Source organism: Pocillopora damicornis, chromosome 10 (genome assembly GCF_964200805.1).
Source record: "Pocillopora damicornis chromosome 10, jaPocDami1.2, whole genome shotgun sequence".
NCBI classification, from domain to species: domain Eukaryota; kingdom Metazoa; phylum Cnidaria; class Anthozoa; order Scleractinia; family Pocilloporidae; genus Pocillopora; species Pocillopora damicornis.
The window spans coordinates 8,811,468-8,830,496 of NC_142679.1; the positions used below are offsets into that span (position 1 = coordinate 8,811,468).

At 37.2% G+C, this 19,029-nt stretch overlaps 1 long non-coding RNA gene across 3 annotated transcripts; it reads left to right on the top strand.

Moving 5' to 3' along the window:
* The first annotated feature begins 438 nt into the window (after positions 1–438).
* On the top strand, positions 439–19,018 carry LOC149038795 (uncharacterized). Of its 3 annotated transcripts, XR_016180506.1 has the most exons (9): positions 514–552; positions 1,298–4,073; positions 15,833–16,124; positions 16,438–16,634; positions 16,726–16,804; positions 17,573–17,596; positions 17,836–17,955; positions 18,293–18,474; positions 18,852–19,018. It is a non-coding gene; the product is annotated as an uncharacterized LOC149038795 (long non-coding RNA). The 3 variants fall into 3 exon arrangements; XR_016180505.1 differs by having other exon boundaries at positions 439–4,073; XR_016180507.1 differs by having other exon boundaries at positions 439–4,073; positions 18,293–18,358.
* Positions 19,019–19,029: the final 11 nt, after the last annotated feature.

A 19,029-nucleotide genomic window follows, 5' to 3' on the forward strand; every position in this document is an offset into this window, starting at 1 on the left:
ATGATGAGGAATTCGTTTTATTTTATTAGATAAAGGACAGGACTTTTCCCGGAAAAACAAAGTTCATTTGAAAATATTCACAACATCTACTGAAATTAAAATTGCAGACCTGATATGGCGACGAAATTCCCTTGCTAGAGAATTCAACTTTCTCCCTTTAGCGCGACAGTGAAAGTACACAAAACGTACACAAAACATTAATTGCTTAGTAACCTAAGATCATACTCATCATTGGAAGAAATATCCACCGTGCAAACTGATGCCGTCTCGGTGGATTGATCTTCCTATGACGGCAATATGTCCATTACCTGAGAACAAAATCGAAGCTTACTTTACCTTTCTTGAAGAAAGGCAGATTTTGATGTTAGGGTGACAGTGGGTGATAAACAAATTCGTTTCTTTCAACGCAATCGGAGTGCGCACACCGCCTTCTATTTGATATGCATTTGGACCTTACAAGGAAGTCTCGTTGATTTATCTATTATATTTTCGAATTTGTCAGATGTTCTAAAAAAAAATGAGAGGCCAGGGAAACATGTGCAGCATCTCGAGGTATTTTTATTTTTCAATTTAGTTCATTGTTCCATACATGTTATTGTAACGCTCCAGCCATTTTTAAATACTCCGTTCCCAAGCAGCAAACCACCACCACCGCCATTTTGTCCGGCATTTCTGGCAATGAATCCAATTAATGAGGAGGAGTCAAAAATGCCTTCTGACAATACAATTGCGCAACCAACGGGCAAGTTGTTAGCAAGGAAAAGAAAAATATGTAAAAAACAAAAACAAAGGAACAATGAGGATGGGACACAGTCTGTTGCTAAGGTCTCCGATAATTCCATTACTGTTGCCGCCAAAAATTCGATTGATTACAAATTCGTACTCTTCTTTTGTCACAGTTCGTTCATGCCTTTTGTCCTGTGCGCATAACTTTCATCAATATTCTGTTACTCTTTCCTGAATAATTGCCTTTTGTTTATGTCCCTTGTATTAGTCTTTTCCGCGGATTTTATTCATTCGGATCAACCGTTTAACTATTCGAACCGTCTAACTGTTTCTACCGTCTCTCTCGATCGCTTTACGCCACTTTACGTTGCTTTACGTCGCTTTACATCGTCTTTAATTTGGCAGTTGACCCAGATCTCGTGCGACGTTTGTAAGTGTCTTTTGTTTTCCTTTATTTTTGTTTTCTCGTTTGTTAATTTCTTTACCTTGCAATTGAATTGTGACAACTATAACGTGTAATCCATTTCTTGCAACCGGTTACGTATTTATTACTGAACTTCGTTTCGTTTAGCTATTTTGGAGGTGAAGTTGGACATGTAACGAGCATTTGTGGCTACAACACTGATGTACAACCCTATCAATTGGAGCTTCCTTAACAAAGACAAATATATGTTGTAAAAAGCTAGAAAAAGCCGTTGGCCATCGAGCAGTGGTCAAGTTATTCCACCTCAAAAGCTACGAAGGCCAACCTCAAAGCTAGCCTGAAGCATTCGCCGGACCAAGTCGTTCTCTATGTCGGCTCCAATAACCTTAAATATGAAAGGTGTTGCAAGATGCTGAATCGATCATAGACAAATCGAAAATTCATCCGACGTCACCTCCGCTATATCGAGGCTTACTTCCACAAGGGATGAATTCAATAGAGCGGTGAAAGATGCCAAGAAACATCTAAAGAGCTAGTGCCGTCAGAATGGATGGAAACTTATCCAGCATCTAAAGATCACAGAAAATGGCCTAATCAAGGGAGGACTGCATCTTAGTTATAAAGGTAATCAAAACATTTTTAACAACTTTAACGCACTCTCCGCAGATTTCCTGCGTGCTTAGAGTATTAAATCCAACAGTGAATCCCGTATACTGAATGAAAGTGGTAGAGAGGGTCCAACATAGGTTTGGCAGGATGCAGGATGAGGCTTAAAATCGAGGTGGGATGTGGAATACCAGATACTTTAAAGGCGAGATGCGGGATAAAGATAGGAAGGCGAGACCGGGACATACTCCGATTCGAATGCGGGATAGGGGTTGGGACAGGTATAGGCGAGTTCATAAAAAGTATTTCTTTGCTTTAGAAACGGGCTTAATTAATGCTCCCGTGTAAATTGAGGTTGACATGCCTAAGTGATTCAGTAGTACGTCCAGTTTTCTCTGTATTAGCTACAAATGTTTACACGAAACACCATGGTATATTCAGTTTTCTCGCCCTCGCAATTTTCTCTCAGGAGTATGTCTGAGTGATCATTTGTTTCTATACGATATTATCGGTTTTTTGAGGATTTCTCTTAGCAATGGTTGTTGCTGTACTAAATGCCACTTGCTCATAAGGATTTTTTGTAAGGTTTGGAGATTTGGAACTGTTGGATAGTATAGTCGGTCAGCACAGGAAATAGCTTGAACTTTATTACAAATGATATATTTCTATTATCAAAATACGATGGAACTACAATCGATAGGATTTTCCCACGATAAGAAAAGCGCAAATGTAGTCATGTGGAAAGACAAGGAGTATGAGTACATCTCAAGCGCGTGAAATATACAACAATAAGGAGCTCACCATTCTTCGCTTACGAAATGTCAGCCGAAAAGGAATGTTGAACAATCGTGTACGGTGTGGGAACAGGCCCTCTAATCAGCATTATTTATAAATGAATTCATTATAAAAATAATAATAATAATTATAATAATATTAATAACAACAGCAAACTTTATTTAGCGCCATTTCCATGTAGCCCAATGGCGCTCTACAATCAAAAAAGAAATAGAAAAGTCAATTTAACCTACTTATGAAGAACATATATATAAATAAATGGTATCCAGTCGTTTCGTACCCAGACGATTCGTACCCAGGCTAAGACGTTTCGTACGTACTTTCGATTAGTTCGTACCCAACTCTCTGGTCGATTCGTACCCAGCAAATCATGACACATAATGTTTAAAACAAACGTATAACTTAATTTCATTTATCCTAGTAATCGCTAAAAAGCTAATTTCTAATCACAAAAACATTGAAAAGTTATCTTTTAGTTAATACTCTTGAAAAATCGTGAACTAGTTGACCCATCCTAATATATTGCCTACTACCACGCAGCGCCTACGACTAAACGTACTTATTCTACATAGGAAGTAGAACGTGTGGGAACAGGCCCTCTAACCAGCATTATTTATAACTGAAATAATAATAATGACACTAATAATAATAATAATAATGACAATAATAATAATTGCAAAATTTATGTAGCGCCATTTCCATTTAGCCCAATAGCGCTTTACAATAAGTAAAGAAATAGAAAACCAAATCTAACCTGCTTATGATGAACAAGTATGTGAATACATGATTTAAGAATATCTCATGAAGCACTATTAAAAACATATGAACCTCTTGCGAGGGCCATATCTAATGCTCACAAAAATAAAATAGCATAAAATAATGCACAAAAAATGGTCTATTCAGGAAAACTCGCTAGGCACTAAGGTGGATAATTTCTAATTCTAAATATAGCGATTATCTATACCTTTTAGCAAGTTAAAGTGGTGGCATATAAATCTCCTACGAAACAGAGTTACGTTTCAATGATGCGAGAGGTCTGAGAACTAATTTTATCTACTGGCTTAGCCTCTTGATTGAAATTTACATTAACGTGTCGGGTTGAACAGCTGTTTTGAGGTAATAAGGTTAGCATCGTAGTAATCGTAATGTAGGCAGAATCTTTTTGTTAAGTCTCTTGGGTTTTTACGAAAGAATAGTTGAAGCTCTTAACTCGGAGAATGGGCTATTTTTGGTGGAAAAATCACCATCTTTCCAAAGTGCCGGAGAGTTGTTCACGTCTCTGATCTTGGAAATCTTGTACTGCGCCGGTTGACTCTTGACTTGGGAAGCATTTTCAAGTAAAGATTTCATGCCGTTGGGGTTTTAGCTGGTGATGGGAAGGGTCGTAATGAAGCGGGGACGGCCTCACGAGGATGAAGACCTCGAAGAAAAAAGAATATCGAGTGAGTTCCCTCCAGTTTACAGTGTTTGTGGCCGAAGGCGAAGTCTAGGGAACATACGGACACTTGGTGAGCCAAACGAGGTGAGCCATCTAATATTTGATAGATCTTAAATTTAATCGTACAAACATTCTAATTCTTATGATAAAGCACAGGAGCTTATGTGTTGTTTCAAACTGCCCCCTCCTACGTGGTACGACTCATGTGCATTTGACTGTCGTTCGTGCCAAGGGAGTAAGGAATTAAAAAACCTTACCCTCCTAGGGTGGTTAATTTAAAGCGGAGGTGTCAAGTGTTTCTATAGGGAGTACAAGTGTCTTATTTTTAAGGTCAAGGAGTTGAATGGTATTGAGTTCGCTCTGGTGAAAGAATAAAACATTCTTAAAGATGGGCAAGGAACATGTTGCCATGATCTTATTAATAGTTATCACTGGCTTTACAGAAGTTTAAAGACGACATTTAATAGCGGTGATACAGGTAGATTTGCTCTCACACTGCACTGATGCACTCTGTATGAGAGTCATCTGCATTGCTATGAAAGGTGACCATTTTGATGTAAGGCCATACACTGTACCTTCTTTTTTCGTCACCAATTAAACAAGTTTTAAAGTTTTTTAAAATAGTCAAATCAATTGCTTCTTAATGAGTAGAAAGAAATATATGTTCCCTGATCTTGCCTTCTACAAAACAAATAGGTCCACACTGCTTTCGTGTGTCTTGGACAATAATAATAATAATGATAATGATAATTAACATTTCTAGAGCACCAAAATTAGATAGATAGATAGATAGATAGATAGACTGTGTTTTACTAAAATTACATTGCAGATAAAACTGAATTGCGTAACTTCACATTAATTAATTGTACAAACTGTTTCTGCAACACATATTTATAAAACTTGTTGCCGCTCTGTCGGTCTTACAACGATTAAGATTGAAATTCCTCTGTTTCCTAAAATTGTAACTTTTTGGGATTAAAGAATGAATTTTGTTGTTTTTGTTTTCTAAAACTGATCGGAAAAGTGTCGATGTCAACTGTTCTTGGTGGGTTCTCAAGCTTGGGATGTTTGCTTGATCGAGGGCTTCTTTGTATGATGCTCCAGGGAAGATGCATGCGAGGGCTCTTTTCTGCACTCTCTCCAGATCGACTTGTAGATATTTCGGGAGTGCATGGTGGAACACTGGGCAGGCGTAGTCTAGGCAGGACCTGATGGTTGCGCAATAGATTGCTACAAGATCGATTGTAGGTACTTTAGCCCGCTTAAGTTGAATCAAAAAATAGTGTTTTGAGTTGGATTTCTTTATTATTTCTGTAATATGGTTGTTCCAAGTTAGAGTTGAATTAATATTGAGTCCAAGAAGTTTAACACACTGCACAGATTCAATTAGTTCCCCGTCCACGTTGGTTTTTGGAAATTGGGGGTATTGAGGGCTAAAGCTGATCAACAGTTCTTTGGTTTTTGCGCAATTCAATTGAAATAGATTTTCCTCAGACCAGGACTGTACTTGGTCAACTGCACTTTGCGCGTGACTAATCTTTCCTTTCGGGACGGTTTCTGATACCGTCGTATCGTCAACGTATTTCCACAGATTAAAATTGTTGAGCGAAACTGACAAATCGTTTATCATTAAAAGGAAAAGCCAGGGGCCCAGTTTGGTTCCCTGTGGTACTCCGGCAGGCACTTTGCTCCACTCAGAGAAACAGTCATGGCCAAGTTTAACTCTCTGAGACCTATTTGAAAGGAAGTCAACTATCCAGTTAATAACGCTCTTCGGAATGTCCAGTTGATTCAGTTTTGATATTAGGATGGACTGATCTATTAGGTCAAAGGCCTTTCGGTAATCAAAAAGAAGGACCCGAACTGACGCTCCGTTTCCGTCTGTTGCTTCAAGCCAATTGTGTATCATGCTTATGAGTGCCAGTACAGTGGATGATCCAGATACCGTTCCGAACTGATTTGGGTCCGCTACTTTTTCCACGGCCGGTTTGATGAAGTCAGAAACTATAAAATCCTCAGCAAGTTTTGATAACGCAGGTGTAAGTGAAATTGGCCTTAGCTCCTTCTTGGGATCAGTCACTTGTTTTACCTTTGGGAGGGGTGTTATATTCGCCAATTTCCAAACTGACGGCAATTTTTGTTCTTTGTAGGAAGTGTTCAAAATGTCCGTTATGGGCTGTGCTAAAATTTCGGCGTATTCCTTTAGAACCCAATTAGGTATGCCGTCCGGGCCAGGAGCTTTGTGTTTGTTGAGGCGTTTCAGATTAATGTACACTCGATGCGTTGATATTTTAGGGAATTCGGCGCCTTCTCCTGTAGGAAGGAGAACAGACGTGTTCTCACAGTTGATAGGCTGATAAGACTGGAGCGGTTCTAGAAGAGCTTCATTTATTGCACTGGCGATTTCTTGGGGGGACATGTTGGTGAATTGCTGTACATCGAGGGAGGACAGTAAATTGGGGTTTTGTTTTTTTGGATCCACTCAGTTTATTTATCTCTTTCCACCACTGACGGGGATTCACACCTTTGAGATCTTGCACTTTTGAAGTATAGTAGGCTGCTTTGCATAGTTTCCTTTCTCTATTGACAGCATTGCGGTAGAATCTGAAAACTGGACCCTTCTTGTAAAAAAGAAGGGTTCTTCCTTCTTCCTTCTTATAAAAATATTCTAAAGCACCTTACAAAATATTCTATAGAAATGTTAAAAGAATTAAACGATAAAATATGAAAAATATGAAAGATATTAAAATGTTAAAACTATTAAAAATGTTAAAACAACTGAAAAATGGCTACACTGACTGTTTTGAATTTCAAGTAGCAGTTTGTTCCACAGAGGTGGCCTGGAACAGGCAAAGGCGCAATCAACAAAGGTATTGAAATTAGTTCTTGGGATCTTAAGAAGGCCAGGAACGTAGGTGACCAGAAATGGAGTGTGGCTGCAGATATTCTTCTCAGTGAAGATACGATAAGGCGAACGAAATATGATCAAACTTTGGAATCCTAAATATTAATTGAGCAGCATCGTTAACCACCTTCTGGATACGATCTATCTGGTACTTGGGATGCCAAAGAGAAGAGAGTTACAGTAGTCCAAATGTGAAGTCATAAATGCATCAATAAGAGTCTTTGTGGACTCGGGACTAAGGAATTTCCTAATTTGGCAAATAAGATGAAATTGTGACAAGATGAAACTGCATGGTTACAGTTATTCTGCGCCATAGGTCTGCTTTGAAGGTATGCTGAATGGATGTTGATGGTTGCATCAGCATGCTAAAGTTGACTGGTTTTCAAAGAAGTTGTTTAAAGCCTGTTTAACAATTAGACATTGTGTTCTGAGTTTTCTAAGTAATTAAACCTTTTTAGCCATGTGGTCACATAGTTTGAAAAGGGTAAACGAGAATCAAACATGACTGCTCAAGTATGTGCTTCAGATGACATCTTATAGATGAAACTGCCTCTTCTATTGCTGAAACTTTCATTGTCACAGGTAAATCAGCGCTTTGAAGACTGTAGTATAAGAAATCGGCAACAAAGGAAATATAGTTTGTAATAAAGATTACAAACACCTCAAGCTGGAAAGACAAACTTTTGAGTGAATGATCTTTCATGGTCACATCATGCAATATTCCAAAGACAACAAATGCTCTGTGAACATAGAGTCATAGTATCCCTGGATAGCCTACCTCAAATTTTACTTGAATCCATGTCTGGAATTTTTATTTGCAAGATAAATTTACAGCATTTTCCCTCTCTTTCTTCACCCTTTTGGAAGACTTAAACATGCTTTTTTGCCCAGCCTTTCAGCATTTTCTGTTGTGGCCAGAACCACAGCTACTTAATACCACCTTGAATTTGGCACTTTGATCTTGAAAATTCCGGTGGAATTATTCAATTATTGATTTCAAGGCTGAGGCATGTGTGTCGCTGATGGTGTCTCTGTGATTGGTTAGGTATACAGCTACTTCCGGTCTGAGGGGAGCAAAAGTGTGGACTTATCTTTGTTGTTGGATTAACTTTGGCAGAATTCTTAGCTGGATAAATTTTTAATAAATTTAGTGGATTTATCAGGCACAAAATATGCACACAATATCACATTGCAGCTAGTAAGATGAATTACAGAAAATTTAAAGTAATTTTGGAAAAAACTTAACATTATGCATGGTCCTTAAAAACTACTATACATAGTAAAATTTGCATTATAAAATCTATGTTTATTATAGTATCAAATTTACTAATTAAGACTTAGTTTATGTAAAACTGATATATACTCATTGAAAATCGTTTATGACTAGTTAAAACTAGGAATTGTCTTTTCCATACACAGATGGCATAAAAGAACATTAATTTTGTATCTGTCAATTCTTGTGAGCAGTCTTTGGAAGGTTTGAGTTTTCCATGTTCAGTACTTTGGTAGGGGCTTGAGTGGTAGCTTTAACCTTGGCATTTAAAGCAGACACATGAAGGCTCCCCCAAAGGGGCATGTAAAGAATAAAAAGGATCACTAGGCAAAGATATGTATGAACTTGTAAGAGTGGCAGAAGGGATTGCCACTTTCAGATGAGTTTATGGTAATAACTAAATGTCTTCATACCATTTGCTCCTTAATAGCCTCAAGTCTCCAAGTAGGGAGATTGGTTGGGTGCATTAATTTCTCATCTGCATGTTTGGCCTGAATTAGAATTGCTTTACTTGCTGGTTAACTTGAACCTTCTTTGCTTTTGTGTCTTTCCAGTCTTCCAGAGTAACTATGCAGTAGTTTATTTCCTCTCCTAGAAGTCTATTCTGAGTAAACTTGCAATTAATGATTATAAAAGCTAATTATAATGGTTGTTAGGAAAGTACAGACTAAATTACGAATAAAATTATTTAGAATTACAACATGCTTTAAAATCCACAAGTGTAGAAACTAGTGAAAATTGAAATGTTTTAGTGAAAATATGGTGGTCTTTGATGATATCTTGGGCAGCTAACAGTTCCATGATAAAATTGTAACACTGCAGAAACCACAGCACAAGGAATCACTTTCACATCAGGACATTTATGCTTTGGGCACTGAACCCAAACCAGAGAATTGATGCATTCATTTCAGTTCTGTGTAAATTAACATTACGAGGGTGGGGTGCAACAATTCCACAAAAACCTGGGGCAAGCAGTTATCCCTTTATTGGTCAACGTTCTTGTTGCCAGTCAAACCAGGAGTTCTTGACAGGGGGACAAGCTTGGATAGAGTGGTGTAAGATGGCTATCAAGTTCCTTTTCATGGTGTAAACAGCTACATTTATCTCACTATCGGATGGATTTGAGGTTGACAGAAAGTTATGAGTAATGGTTAGACCATGGTATCTCTGAATCTTCTTTACTTTTTTGTCTGAGGTGGCCACGCCTTCCAACTGGCTTTTTCATGTGAAAAACACTTGCCTCAAGGAAATTGTAGGGCATTAAATATACAGAACAAGCAGAAAGCAAAAAAATTATTGATTGAATTACTAAAGTAATTTATAGCAGAGCAAACATTGTCAAACAATAAATCAACAACTATGTACCTACTGTCTTATACACACAGTCAAACAGAAACTGTACAACAAAATTGAAATATTTTTCAGAGAACTGTTCAGAACAATTGAAGTTGACCACATGTTAAATAATAGAGATAGTTGAGGAAAACGGGCTTAGATATACTAGCTTATATCCTTTTCTTTTAAAATCCCTTTTTTCATCTGAGCTTTATGATCAATAGTCTGATAAAGCCAGGTTGAATCTAGACTCAGCGACTGGTCGATCAATGTCAGATTCAAAGAAAGATGACCTTATTGATGTATCAGGTGTTGTATAATCATAGTAATAATGATAATAATAGTAATGATAATTGTTATTTGTACTAATTGACCAAAAGCACTTATCAAAGTTGCAAATGCACATGTAAATTACATTATAAGTTTAATATTTGTTAATTCAGGAACAAATCTGAGGTGTTTGAAAGCTAAAAGGAATGACTAAATGAAAATGTCTTAACTTTACTCTTAAGGAAACTTAAGCATGCTACAGTTCTTATTTGGTCTGGTAAATTGTTCCAGAGTGAGGGAGCAATGACTGAAAAAGTGCAATTTTCATAGGAGTCAAGATTATCCTCAGAGGCCTAACAATTCCTTGTGGTAGGATGGAGTGGAGTGTCCAAGGCATATTGTTAATTAAGGAGTCTGCATCAACAACTTTATTCACAGGGGGTGATTCTCCAGTTTGCCTTTCTTTTCTTTCTATAATGGTTTAGAACTTTTTACTGGTCATCTCAGAGGACAATCGCTACCTCAAGAGAAAAGTCTCGGCAGGTTAGTTGTCAGGTTGATTGTAGCTTGCTAGAAATCTATCTCATGAGCTCCCTTTCAAGACATGTGCCTCACGTAAAACTATACATAGATATACATATAGGAAGTCTGTGATCTGAATTTTCCGTTGTACATTGCTTGATACGTAGAAGTAGAGCACAATATGTATGAGCATAGGGGAAAAAACAGAGACTATACTTTCATCCCTACAAGCCTGTTTCGTGATTACTCGCTCATCAAGGGATTTTATTGTGAAGAATTTTCATAACCATCATTTATATAATTTACAAACTTGCATAAAGGCATGGCGGGAAATTTCAATGCTTTGTTCAACTGTTACACAGTAATTGTTTATTTCTGTGGTGGTATGAGGACACGTGTTCATCACGTTTATTGAGTGATGATAATTCAGGTTGGTGGATGATAAGTAATTTTTCTTTGAGGCAGAGGTTGCATCTTTTGCTTGCGTTGTTGTAGGGTGATCTTGATGAAAGGAAGTGCCATAAAACAAAGTGGTCAATGTTATTTTCTTTAAGGGTCCAGATATGTTTGCCGAGTTTGGTAGAGTTTCTGTGTTTTGTGTGTTGGAATGATGTGGTGTGGTTTCTGTATCTAGTCTTGAAGTCGTTTTCTGTAAGTCTGATGTACGTTTCAGTGGTGCTGTTGTCCTTACGTGTGACAGTGGCTCGGTAGATTAGTGATGACTGGAGGCAGTTTCCGTTAAGTGGGCATGTGTTCTTCTGTTGGCAGCTGCAATTTTTGGTGTCTTTTGTGTTGGGGTTATTTGCGGTGTCATTGAGGGGTTTGGATGAATTTAAAATGCGTTTGTTGTAGTTGTTGATGGTCTGCTTAGTGTTACTCATGCAGCTGTAGCAGGTTTTGATTGTGTTACTATTAAAGATTCTTTTAAGTTTGTGGCTTTTTCGGAAGTGCTTGTCTTCTATGGCAAGGAATCTGTGTCTGATATTGGTGCTGACATTTTTGCTGAATTGGGGATTGTACCAGAGTATGTTGTTCCGTTGACTGTCTTTTCGTTTGTTAGTTATGGGTGGTTCATAATTTAGAGTGGACTGGTATCTGCATTTGTCGAGTGCTTTTTTATATGGAGCCGCTCCTCCATATGAAAAAGCACTTGATGAATGCTTTTTGATATGGAGGGGCGGCTCCATATCAATAAGCACTCGAAGAATGCAGATACTGGTACACTCTCCACTACGAACCACCCACAACTAACAACCAAAAAGCAGACAACAGAACAACATACTCTGGTACAACCCCCCATTCAGCAAAATTGTCAGCACCAATATTGGACACCAATTCTTTTCCCTAGTAGACAAGCATTTCCCGAAAGACCACAAACTTCGAAGAATCTTTAATCGTAACACAATCAAAATCAGTTACAGCTGAATGAATAACACTAAACAAATCATCGACAACCACAACAAATGCATTGTAAATTCATCCAAACACATCAATGACACCATAGATAACACCAACACAAAAGACAGCAAAACTTGCAGCTGCCGACAGAAGATCACATGTCCACTTAACGGAAACTGCCTCCAGTCATCACCAATCTACCAAGCCACTGTCGCACGCACGTACGTGAGGACAACACCACCACTGAGACATACATCAGACTTACAGAAAACGACTTCAAGACTAGATACAGAAACCACACCGCATCGTTCTAACACACAAAACACAGAAACTCTACCGAACTCAGCAAACATATCTGGACCCTTCAAGAAAATAACATTGACCACTTTATCTCATGGCACATCCTTTCATGAAGATCACCCTACAACAGCGCAAGTAAAAGATGCAACCTTTGCTTCAAAGAAAAATTACTTATCATCCAAATTCAGGGGCTGAAAAGATGGCAAAAAAAGGAGATTATCCACTAACATCTGGGCTTCATAACACATTTTAGAGGTGACCTAAATAGTTGAGGCAAATTAAGTATGCCTCCTTAAAGAAAATATTTGAATTTGGAAGCAAAATGTTTATTACATGAGGGCTCAAGGCTGTTCATAGCATTACGCAACTGTGTGGCATTGCATGCTAGCAGCCGTTTCTTAAAATAGGGGGAACCTTGTCCCTGCAGGGCTGGGGAGATGTGTTGATCTACTTAGTGTTTGTCAGCATGAGAGTGGCAAATTTTTGTGCATGGTGCTACCCATGTATGTCATCCATTTACAATTATATCATTACCCATTCCAAATAAGAAAGTAAAAAATTGATAAAAGCTAAAATTACAGTAGAAAAAATCAAAATATAGTCTGGAATATCTATACAAAGACAAGTCTAACCCCTTGGTATGACTTTATCTTCATTGCAAACATGTAAATATCAAGATATCAAGACCAATAAAAAGAATTCTTTGGTCAAATAAAAAATAGTTCAAAGTATCGATTAAAAACCTATTTACATAGCCCTGACAGTGTTTTTCTCTAGGCATAGGTGTCTAATTTTCATTAGATTTGTTTATCATTACTACAACTGTGTCATTCTATTAAATCTCCAAGGGGCATATGCATTACTGACAATGTATGGCTCACAGCATCTAGTTCTCTTTGCTCACTTTTACAAAGTTTTTTTCACTTGTTTGCTTTGATTTACTGACCTTCATAGATTGCTGTCTAAATTGCATATGAAGCAAATTTTTGTTTGCTTTTTCTGACTGATAGTTGTATTTAAAGTTTGAAATTATTGGTCTCAGTTCCTGGTGACTCAGTGACCATTTTTTACGCATAAAATGTAATACTTTATACACTGTTGAACATTACAAATTTAAAATACAAAATACCTAGGACACTGAGGAATAGTTCAAATGAAGAGCCAGGAGGCTAAATAGCCGCTAAGTTTGGATTGGGATTTTGTGACCAGGTAATATGTATTGGTCGGCATACGGGGTAAAATGCTCAGTAAAGCAGGCTTTGTTTTTGATTAAGACTTTTCCATTTCTGTTTGGGTGGGGCCACTGGCACTTTTGGTTTCAGAGTGGGACTTTTAGTGATGACTTCGATGTTCCCTTGTAGAGATTCTCTATTGTTTTGTCAAGGTCAGTTTTTATTTTCTTTGCTATTGTTTGTTCTCCAGAGTTATTGCACACTCGAGGTTTACATAAATTTTTTGGCAGCATATCTGGTGTTGTATCCATGAATACTGCTTGCATATTGAAAATGATTTTGGAGTATATCCACTTAAGCAGGCCTTTCTGCCATAGATGCAAAAACTTTAAAGCATTGTGTTGATACAAATTATTTACTGTTAGAATGTCTAGAATGTTGAACAGATGGAGGGTGCTATCTGTTTGTTTATGCAATGTACCAATAACAGTGTGGCAAAACTTCCTCATGTTTGTTCTAAAGTGATCAATCAATAATTACCAAGAAGAATTGCACATGTAAAATGCATCTTCTCCTCTTCTTTGTCAACCAGTGTTTAATTGGCAATGTGGCTGTCACTTGGGATTGAGATTGACAGAGTATTCCATGATTAATCACAACTATTCTCTTGAGGGAAATGGTAAGTGAGTTGGCACAACTCTTGCATCTCCAGCATCTGAACAAGTCCTGTAAAATACCATCTTTCTTTTGTTGTATTGTGAACCACTAATTACCTGGGGAGTAACTGAGTTGATAAAGGATTATGTTAAGTGGGAAGACAGTATTGAAAGGAAAAAACGCAGTTTTCAAATCCTAAAAGGTTTCTCTCAAAAACTAACAGAACTACCTATAAAGGTCTTTTATAAGTGAATAAAGTAATTGAAATAAAATATTCTGATGGATGTGGTCTTTTGGCTGAGTTGACTGAATTTGTGAGGAAGCTGAATCCGTGATTTACCACATTGGTTTACATCTGCAGTAGCATTCTTATCAACCTTCAATAAAATTTTCCCTAAAACAAGTGTAGCGGACGGAGGGATCTAGAGACATTCCATCGTTGCTCCGAACGCGATATTTAGATAAGACTTTATACTGAAACCAAGTAAGCCACTCGTATCGATCAAAGCTCTTTAATTTCTTGATTTACTTGATTACGTAAAAACTGAAAGGATAATTACAACAAAAAGCCTATTACTATAATTCGTATAGAACATCGATTGTACAATAACAACGCAAAAGGGGGCGTATCACGGTATTAGAAATTCACAAAATAACACTAATCACGAGCAATAATATAAGAGAAATACTATAACTAAATAGATTAATATAGATTACAACTACAAATCATACCTCTTTCTCCAATCTTAACTCTTTTCTTTCGGTTTCTTTCGAGTAATCAACGCTACTATATTCACACGTGTTATCTCGTCGCTCGATTAAGAAAACTGATCTGCTGAGCTATTTGCATCTCATAACCCAACGGAAGTTACACAATCATGGTCAACTATTACACATTAATCATTACAACAAGCTTGGAAAATTTGACTTCAGATGATTTGAGGTCATTGAAGCTATGTTTCTATGCATCATGACTGCCTAACTGCTGGAAAAATTGCCACCTCCCATGAGGGGTATATTCAGTGCCTAAGAAGCATCCTTTGGCACATGTATATTTATTGAATTTTGGACCAAAAACCATAATTGAAATTTGAAGTTTCTCCGATCTTCTCGCAAAGAAGTACACATTGCTCGCACAAAATGCTTTCAAGTTGGAATCCAATGTTTTATAAACAGTTAAAAATTTGAAAACGAAGATAAAAATGCCTTTGTTCATTCATTAATCTTCTCTTAGTTTGGACCATAACACTCGATGACAATTCTTTCGTTAAATTTTCCCTACATTGTGATTTTGAAGATCTCTTCCTTGCCCATTTTGATGTATGGAGACCATGACTATGCATGATTGTATTAGTATATTAATAGAATCACCCTCATAAAATTGTGAAGATCCTCATCACGATTAAAAGCTGATGTAATGCTTGCCAATCAAGCGAAATATTTTCAACTATAAGGGATTATTTGAAATGTGCAGTAGTACATCAATTATCATCATTATCATTATCATGATTACTATTTTCTTTTAGTATAGTGCTTTTCTCCCTCGTTCGTTTAATTCAAGCAACTCCTGGCTCTTCATTTGTACTATTTCTCAGTATTCCAAACAATTTGTATTTTAAATTTGTAATGTATGACAGTGTATTTAGTACTACACATCATGAATAAAAAGATGGTCACTGAGCCACTAGAAACTGAGACCAACAACTTCAAACCATAAATACAACTACCAGTCAGAAAAAGGAAACAAATATTTCCTTCATACGTAATTTAGGCAGCTATCCACAAAAGTCAGTTAATTAAAACATTAAAAAAAATTGAAGTAATTAAGTGAAAAATAACTTTGTAAAAATGGTCAGGTAATGGAGACAATCAAGGAAGTTATCTCTATAATAGTACTAACTCTGTTAAATTACTCCTTCAGAGTAATAATTAAAAGTCACCATAGATCATGATTAGAGGTTGTTCTCATTTGTAAAGGTCCCTGATTGACAGGTTGAAAAACTGTTTTCAGATATTGAAGGACCTCTACAGCAGGTCCAACTGCTGTACCTCCTCCTTGAGAGAAGATTAAAGTGGACCCCATTTCCATTTACATTTGACCGGGCAAGTTTTCTAGGCAGCCTTAAAATTTCAATTAGAAATTTATGAAAGTGTTGATTTGTGCATGGTTGTTTTTATCTTACAGCATTCCTTTTAACCACTTTTCTTTGATTTGTTTAAGCTGTTGTACAGAGCCACCAAGACCTGACACCAATTGGGGTGGTCTTGTTTGATGAGAGTGATGGGAGTGTCAATGTCATCAGGTGGGCTAAAAAATTTCAAACATAGTAAAAAATTGCTATTAAAAGTGCCCTAAACAGAACATGCCAGAAGTACAGAAATAAACATAGTTATTTTTAGCTTAAATTGTCTGAAAAATACTCCACCTCTTTTGAAAATTTCTATTCACAGATGAATGATGTAAATGCTTCTTTCTTTTTTTTCCTGTTTAAAACGCAAATTTTAGTGAGGGCTGGGCCCTAGACTGTCTAGTAATTTTCCAAATATTAATATGTACATCTCTAGTCTCGTATTGTCTCTTAGTACGGATTGAAGGATATTCCTTCTGTTCTAAAGGACACTTAACGAGGATACACAACTAACAAATATGTTAGACAGCTGTTTGGTCTTTGTGGCACACAACAGATCACCTTGTGTGTCACAAATGCTTGAACGTTTTGGTGAAGATCCACGTCCCCTGAGTGGTGCCCATGTCTTGATTCTGCAACAAGTTGGTGTTACCAAACGCCAAGTCATTGCTGCGTGGTCGTCAGGTATATGATGTTGTTGGTGCATGCCTCCATGTTTCGTTAGAGGAAAGTGACCAGCCTTGATGCATTAATAGTCTAATTTTCTTGTCACAAGGTGATAAATTGAAAGCCGAGGAGATAATCAGACACACCACAGTGAACCTCCACCATGAAAAGGCCATCTCTCTACAAAGGTATACCTACAGTAAACTTCATATATTCTATACTTTCTTCTATGTAATTTGTTAACAAAGTAAAACAACAGGTCAAGCCTTTTCTATGCAGTAAAGTAAATGGAAGTTGTTTCTTATATAATCCTAAATATGCAGGTTGTTCTCTCATTATGGTATTTGACAGTTACAATTAATATTATATATTGTCATAATTTATCGGAGCACACATGCCTTAAGCTGAATTTTCCTTTTAAGGCATGTACCAAACTGACCTTTAAATACATCTAATACATCGAATACATCGGACAGACCAAACGTCAGTTTGGTACACGGTTAAAAGAGCACCAAAAAGCGGTTTTCCTTTGCAAAAAGGAAAATTCAGCTTTATCGGAGCACACATGCCTAACTAACCACACAATTGGGTGGGATAATTCTAAAATTATCACCACTTATCGGCGTTACCACTAGCGCCTTTGTTTGGAGGCTTGGCATATTAACACCGCCCACGCTCCTTTAAATCGTGAAGATGGCGGTTTGCTTCCTGACGCCTAATTACACCTCGTCAGAAAAAAGACCGCTAATTATTGATCATATAAATAGACCTCTTGTTGCAGCGTTTAGATCACCCCTGATGAAGGCACTAGACAGGAGTGTCGAAACGCTGGCTCTATGAATTGTAACTTATTCGGTTACATTTATAAATCTGCAAACCAGAGTAGCATCAAACTATGTCTGATTGTCCACCTGGTTGCCGTGTGAACTTTAATATATCGTATTATTTTGTTACAGGAAACAGCTGATGCACAGAAAAAGGTATAACAGTTATTATTATTATCATTATTATTATTATTATTATTATTATTATTATTATTTAACACCCACACTCTGTTATGTCTATGCCGTGACTTTACCATCCAACTTTTCTCCCACAGGCTTAAATCCACAAAATAAGAATACCTGATTCATTTTGTTTGAGAAAGATTGGCCGACATTTGTTTTCCTGATTGTTGAGTGTAAAGCTCCACATTGATACAAACTTATTTTACTGACAGGTGCATAAATCGCCAATAGCAGTAATACCATCAGCAACTGGGCATGTTGCGGCAGCAGCAGCAGCAGAAGTAGAAGCAGATGGATGCGCTTTTTCCGAGTAAAATCGTTCTTTTCCGCAGGTATTTAATTAAGACTAATTTATTGTCAGAGTATTACGTATTTTGCATGTAACAGTAAACAGCTGTATCAGAGTAAGATTTAAGTTTAAGGCGAGTTATCTATGGCAAAAGTTTCTTTTTTTTTCTGGTTTTTTTTTAATTCGTGATATAAAACTAAACGAAGTTTTGGATAAAATAGGACCAGACGAAGGCTATAATGGAGTATTCGTACTAAAGTCAAATTGAGGTGGCTGCTTCAAGTTTCCAGCATTTGCGAAGTTTAAAAATTTGTCAAGAAAATTAATTAAGCGACATACTTGTAACAATCTGATTCTCACTGAACAGTACTTTATTTCAGAGACAAGAACAACACCTTATCTCCGTGAAGTTGGTCAAACCCTCCGGAAACATCATTGTTTTGACGGTAGACAATTTAAGATGCGTTGGGGCGAGCCAACTAATAGTAATAATCTCTAGCACCTTCTACTTAGTAATTTGGTACAGCCCTGCATCTTGCAGAAGTTGTGACGAAGATTTGTTGTAAGTTCGAATCTGTAATTTTCGTTGATCCTACTCTGATGCCTACTGATTGTTTTATTACATGAATTTCCTCCCCTGATATGTTGACGCTACTCGACTGTTCAGTTCTTAAACTGACACGTTTTATCCGCTTAAACCTTAAGCTAGGAATCCGTGGGTCTATTGCGATCGTAATGATTGCCGAGACTTACTGAAGCTTTTAACCGTGACAAGTTGCGGTTATGGCGCTACGAGCCCCATGGATGTTTTTTTTTGTTATGATTGTTGCATGTTGTTTTCAATAAGACGCACTGACCTTCAGTTGCAATTTCTCGTTAGTTTTTGGCCGTATCCAATCCTGGGAGTATATAATGTTTTGTCTTTATTTTTCCAACCAGAACATAATCGCTACCCAAGAAAGAGACGCTGGTGTTGTGGTCCGAATGTTTAGCGGAGAGAATGTTTCAATTTTAGTCCTGCCAAGCACAATATTTAGGGATATTGCGGGACAAGACAAACAAGTTCCCCTGAGGCTGGAAAACAATTAAATAAAACCAATTTTGAAATATCATGTGT